The following is a 7,214-nucleotide window of genomic DNA, read 5'->3' as shown; positions in this document are numbered from 1 at the left end:
TTAACAGAACATCAGAACAGACATTGTCATGGATGCCTGTTCTACCATAAATCCAGCTGTAGGCATAGGACAGGTATGAACTTCCATAGTTTTGCTTTACATTAGATGTTAGTGAACATTCCTCTTTGTGCCTAAATGCTGTTATTGGTCAATTTAATAGCCACCAAAGCCTATGAGACACTATCCATGAACACTCAAGGATGCTGGATTGAATTGACAGATGTACTGGTATTTGTTTTTATTTGCAGCTATAAATAATACTAGGCTAAGTTTTCTACTTCTTGTTCAGCTTCTGAGAAGTGATGAGAAAAGCAGATCCAACAGACTGGAAATGTCTTACAGGTTTAGCATCCTGAATCTCCTTATGACTTTTTCCTGTGTCATTTACTCAACCCCAGAATTACTGACTGAGGGCTAAATCTTAATCAGCCGCAGGGTACTGATGACTTCAGCTGTGATGTAATGGAAAAAGCTATTGAGATGGACCAGACCTTTCTTTAAAGGTCTGTTATATCCATAGTTTTGTATTATGGATTCCACTACCTGTATCTACAGACAAATTTAATAGTGACAAAAGCGGTGTCACTTGCTGATAGATTGTAAATAAGAAAGTAGTGGTGAACTCAGAGTGTAAAAAATATTTGTCATTTCTTTGCAGAGTCAAAGGAAATGCTCCTAAAATTATTACCTATGTTTAAAAGCCTTTCTTATCCTGCTTATATTTCCTATTACAGGCTCATCCTCATGTATTTGCCCTTTGCCTGAAAGATTATGGTCATTTTGCACATTCAAGGATTGCCAAATTTGTCAAATCATTCTTTCTTAGCAGTTCAATTCTATGTTCACTTTGCACCATTGTTTACATCACCACTGTCATAGCCCAGGTGTCTACTCAGCAGTTGTTCCTTCCTACTTTAGGTTGGCCTGTTATTTTCTCTTCATATCCAACCTATCATCTATTTGTGTATGAGATGTTTTTCTCTAGAAGAAATTTCATTAGCTATCTGCAAACCTTTTTAAGCAAATATCAGATTGAGCAGACTCTTTATGTCATAGTCCCCGGGCAAATATCTCCTCACTCAAGTTGCTGTGATCAATAAGCTTGAAGTCAGTGGATTTGACTCAGCTCTCTTTGGCAATTTTGCCAAAGCAGATCAGAGGTAACTGTACTAGTTACAGTTTAGCCAGGAATAAGGAATAGTAGGACTTGAGCCAATGAAAATATTTGTCAAAGTCAGATGAGGACAGCATGGTCCTATTTTGGTCTATGTTGGCTAATTCCTACTTTTGGAAGGAAAGATGCCAGTTCATGTGTAATTTTAAAAAGTAAGTCTAATTGTATATATGTTTTTATCTTTTTAAATGACTGGATGAGATGTAAAAGTTTACCTTTTTTTCTTTGCTCAGATTGAAGGGGCCTTCGTTCAGGGAGTTGGTCTTTATGCATTAGAAGAAATCTACTGTTCCACCGGAGAGCAGCTCACTCTTGGCCCAGATACATGTAAGATCCCTGCCATCTGTGACATTCCTGAGCAGTTCTGTGTCTATTTACTGCCAAATTCACGCAACTCAAATGCTATCTATTCTTCCAAGGTAAACACGACAAACTAACCATTTGCAAGCATACCAGGTGATTCTGCTGCAAAACCATAAGTCACTGTAGTGTATGGTAGACATTCCCTCCCACCCCCCCCCCCCAAAAAAAAAAAAGAATTCCCGTTTCAGCTATGGAACAAATTGTACTTAAATGGTGAAACACTGACGTTCTGAGTTTTTGGACTGATTTTCTCCCTATGATTTACTGGTATTACAGTAGCACTTAGAAACCCTAATCAAAATTGAAACTTTTTTGTACCTAGCTGTTGTGCTGTACGTCAAAAGTGAAAGAGTCCATCTTGAAGAGCTTAAACTGCCTAGACAGGAGAAAGGATGTAAGGAGAAAATATTATGATCCTTTTTAAAGGAAGAGGAGTCATGAGACAACAGATTAAGTGACTTTCTAGAATCCCACAGGCAACCTATGGTAGGTATGGGAATAGAGCCCAGTTCTTCCATTAGCCATTGCAGAGCACCATTCTTTTTGTTTTAAGGGTACATGATCCTCTGAGGAGGCCCCCAGTACTAGGATTGAGCACTGTTCATAGCCTCAAAATAGGAGCAAAAAAAACCCCCACACCTTAAAATGAAAGGAGAATGAAAGGGGAGTCTAGGTCTCTGGCTACTAAAAGACAGGAATGTCCACTGTTCCAGCCTCGAATCTGAAGCAGGTATGACAACGTGTTGCGGTTCAACCCCCGTAGGCAGCTCAGCCCCACACAGCCACTCGTTCATTTGCCCCCAGTAGGACAGGGGAGAGAATCGGAAAGGTAAAAGTGAGAAAACTCATGGGTTGAGGTAAAAACAGTTTAATAGGTAAAGCAAAAGCAGTGTGTGCAAGCAAAGCGAAATAAGAAATGGAATTCATTCACTACTTCCCATTGGCAGGTAGATGTTCAGCCATCTCCAGGAAAGCAGGGCACCATCACCTGTAATGGTTACTTAGGAGGACAAACACCATAACTTCAAATGTCCCCCCTTCCTTCTTCCTCCCCCAGCTTTTATTGCTGAGCATGACATCATATGGTGTGTAATATCCCTTTGGTCAGTTGGGGTCAGCTGTCCTGGCTGTGTCCCCCCAACTCCTTGTGCACCCCCAACCTACTCGCTGGCAGGGCAGTCTGAGAAGCAGAAAAGGCCTTGACTCTATGTAAGCACTGCTCAGCAGTAACTAAAACATCCCTGCATTATCAACACTGTGTTCAGCACAAATCCAAAACATAGCATCATATCAGCTACTATGAAGAAAATTAACTCTATCCCAGGCAAAACCAGTACACAAAGGAATGGGAATTTCCAGAAGAAAGTCCACTCCATATTCTTATGGCCTTACATGGTGTAAATGAGTAAACAAATTCTTCCATGTGAAGAGACTTACAAACTTTATCCATGCAAGAGGGGCTAAGGGGGCAGTGGGGGTGGGTGTCTTTCTTCCTCTGTTTCATCATGTAGAATTAATTCCATTTGGATATAGAAAAGGTAGTTTATGTGAGAAGTCATGAGTTATTTCATGGCTTAATAACATGAGCACTGAAGTCCCAGCAGGAAGCTTTTTTGATAGTATAGCTGTATTGTGAATTTCAAAATGATCCCCATCAGCCCAGTCCTGGTCCTGGATGTTTTTCCGATTTGGAAGTTCTCAGGGATCCAAGGAAAATTGTTGAATCCAAATATGCTGGACATGACCAAATACTAAGCTGGTGTGATTCAGTGCATTTCAGATAACTACAGCGAAGATGTGCTGATTTAACTCTCTGCTGTCAGTTTCTAAGGCCAGTCTTTCCAGCTGCTGCTTTCCTCTGCCCAGGCATGGGCAAGGTTGGATTCTTCTTGGGCAGCTCAGTGTTCTTTGCAATACAAGTTGCAGTGGCTGCTGCACGGAAGGAAAGAGGACTGCCCCTGGACTTCACACTGAACAGCCCCCTGATTGTTGAGCGGATTCGCGTGGCCTGTGATGATGTCTTTACTGAGATGGTAAGGTTGTTTTCATCCCTTTTGTGAGCTAGCCAACTCCTCAGTTCTCTTTAATCTGAATGGACTGTGCACACAGACTAATTAGTGAGCCAAATCTCTTTTCTTCAACATACTACAATTAGCAGAGCTCTGCACTTTATTTAATCAGTGGCACTTTGCTCAGCTATGTTGACAAAGTAATATGATCTGCTGGTCCAGAACTGAGGAACCTGTGCTGTTTCCTCAGTAGTAACGTTTCCAATTTATATATCTCCTTTAATCTAAAAGCCCTTGAAAGTACTTTTTAGATTATAGTCTGACTTTGTCATTAGTGACACTTTATTTGCATCTCTATTTGTATTGGGTTTGTGTGGCAAGGTTTTGGTAGTGGGGGGGCTACAGGGGTGGCTTCTGTGAGAAGCTGCTAAAAGCTTCCCTTATGTCCGATAAAGCCAATGCCAGCCGGCTCCAAGACATACCTGCTGCTGGCCAAGGCCAAGCCAATCAGCAACAGTAGTAGTGCCTCTGTGATAACATATTTAAGAAGGAAAAAAAAAAAACCCGCCAACCCAAAACACCGGGACTCAAACTGCAGCTGGAGAGAGGAGTGAGAACATGTGAGAGGAACCACGCTGCAGACACCAAGGTCAGTGAAGAAGGAGGGGGAGAAGAAATGCAGCTGGAGTGAGGAGTGAGAATATGTGAGAGAAACAACTCTGCAGACACCAAGGTCAGTGAAGGAGGAGGGGGAGGAGGTGCTCCAGGCACCGGAGCAGAGATTCCCCTGCAGCCTGTGGTGAAGACTGTGGTGAGGCAGGCTGTGCCCCTGCAGCCCATGTAGGTCCACGGTGGAGCAGATATCCACCTGCAGCCCGGGGAGGACCCTACACCAGAGCAGGTGGATGTGCCTGAAGAAGGCTGTGACCCCACGGGAAGCCTGCGCTGGAGCAGGCTCCTGGCAGGACCCGTGGACAGAGAGGAGCCCACGCTGGAGCAGGTTTGCTGGCAGGACTTGTGACCCCGTGGGGGACCCATGCTGGTGCAGTCTGCTCCTGAAGGTCTGCACTCCATGGAAGGGACCCACGCTGGAGCAGTTCATGAAGAACTGTAGCCCGTGGGAAGGACCCACGTTGGAGAAGTTCATGGAGGACTGTGTCCCGTGGGTGGGACCCCATGCTGGAGCAGGGGAAGAGTGTGAGGAGTCCTCTTGCTGAGAAGGAAGGAGCAGCAGAGACAACGCATGATGAACTGACTGCAACCCCCATTCCCTGTCCCCCTGCGCTGAAACTATGACTATGTCTGGACATGGAGTAGGTGTGCTCCATCACTTGTCCTCTGCTCCTGGTCTAGACTTTGAACCATGTACCCCAGTTTTCTTCTTTTCTTCCTTGAAAACCAGTGAGATGGAAATATGGGCTGGTATGTATCCAGATCTTGTCACAACATGGAGTTAGAACACATGCTGGGTGCACAAGAGTACTCCCAAATAAAACATTTTAGATTTATGTTTCCATGCAAGCATCACCATTGACAGTTGCATTCACAGAATCTAAGGGTGCAAAGATATTCACTGTAAAGGCCTAAACTGTCTAGGTCCCAGTTACTTCATATAAGCTCATTTTCTGTGTCATGATCTGAGAAGTATTCCTGGAGCTGCTTGAGTGAACACACCCTTGATTTTTATAAAAAAGTAGAGGCTAGCAATGATTCTTTCAGTTGTACAATCCATTTCCAGCTGGGTTTACGAGAGCCCTCCACCTTGACACTTCAGGTCATGCTATCTCTTTTTCGTTTTCTGGAATGAAGAGATGTTCAGCAGACACTGAAACAATGGGGCCTAAGAAGGACAATGGATTTTAGATACCCCAGTCTTCTGCCTTTTTTTTTTTTTCTGACAAACATGCAAGATGCCCATTTTCTGCCTATCTCAGGCACTGTAATTACTTTGTAGATTTGATGTGTAGGTTTGAGAATGGTACAGCTCCCCACTCTGAAAGTGCAACACAGTGCCAACTTTGGCTGGTTTTGACATACCACTATCTTCTAATACCTTCCCTCTCACACAAATAGAACAGGTACCCACAACTGGTGGACTGTGCCTTTTTATTGAAATTTCCCCCATGATCACTGAAGTTATTTGGATAACCATCTGTGTGCTTTGCCTCTCCTTTCCTCAAAATGACAATGGCAAGAAAATACACCCTCACCCTTGCAGTTTTCCATGTCTTTCTTTCCAGAGCAGTGCCTTCAATCTGCTCTTCTTATATCTTGCACTTCCCTCACTAGAAAGCGTTGGCAGGACAGAGCAGTAGCCTGCTGGAGAGTACTTATTTTTGTACGACTATGAGGAGCCAACTTCCCTCCCCCTATCTGTCCTAGCCAACAATGATCATGCAAGAGTTTCTTCAGAAAGGAGGGCAAGATGGGAATGATGACATTGTTTTCTGATGTAATAGGTTTAGCCACTGCAACAGGTTTTCCACTGCACTCATCCTTTTGGCACTGTAGAATTAGATATATGTGGAGTTGCTTAACACTTTGTCACTTGCCCAAAATTTCTGTTTATTTATAAGTTGAAGAGAAAAAGAAAAAAAAAAAAGGAATAAAAAAAATGAAAGGAGTAAAGCATAGGAGCAATTATCAAACTGAAAAACAGCAAGAGTTTAGCAGCCATTCTCCCCTCAATCCATATCCAGTCAGAAAGCAAATTAAACAAATGTTTTGGGGGCCTGGAAAATAGGAAACACCAGACCGAACTGTGGCAAGGTCCCTTAATTAAAGCTTTCAACTTAAAAAGCCCCACAGACCTGAGTTTGAACAACCGTGTTGTACCCTAGGATGAAAATTTCTCTATGAAAAGGGACACGAACTGGGGCAGGCAAACCTGCAGGCCCCTATCTTTTCCAATGGCAGCCAGCTAGAGACCCCCTGACCTCAGCCTGGAGGTTGGGGCTGTGAATTCCACATCCATCCACTTCTGTTTCCTTCTGTGTAGGATATCCAGTGGTCAAGTCTTTCACAGTGATAGAACTTCTCATATTAATAGAAGTCATAACCTAGGTCAAGAACCTTTGTGGGCTAGGTGTTGTGCAAACACTTGGTAACAACTTAGAATTTAAATAAAGGTGAAGTTGGTATTCAGTCATCAGAATTTGATGTTCTATCTCCAGAAATGCCCTCAGAAATGTAGGATTTCCTTGCAAACATCATAGCCTCCATGATTTAATGCAGTCTCATTAAACCATGTTGCATAATGGAACCTCATATGACAGTTCCTCTAATCGCAGCCTTTCAGGGTGTGAGCTCACCTGTGCTATGGAGATATGCGCTTAATCACCTGTTCAATTACAAGTATGCCACTGTTGACTAGGTGTAAGTTGGTTGATTTCACAACCCTTTATAACACGAGGAAGTGGGGGTTTGTGTGTGCAATGACATTTAAATGGCTGACAAGGGACGTGCATTTGTGAATTACACTAAGTTTTTTTCCCCTTAGCAAAATGATGATGTTTTCTTTATATTTTCTTTCAGATCCCAAAAGATGAACCTAGAACCTATAAGCCATGGGCCATCAATATAGATTAATACTGCTTTCCTAAGCATCAACCAACCAGGTGACTCCTTCAGCCACTTACTGACTGAAAGCATTCCTGCAGGAAAGAAGT

This window comes from Pelecanus crispus, chromosome 5 (genome assembly GCF_030463565.1).
Source record: "Pelecanus crispus isolate bPelCri1 chromosome 5, bPelCri1.pri, whole genome shotgun sequence".
NCBI classification, from domain to species: Eukaryota; Metazoa; Chordata; class Aves; order Pelecaniformes; family Pelecanidae; genus Pelecanus; species Pelecanus crispus.
This window is presented reverse-complemented; position numbering follows the sequence as displayed.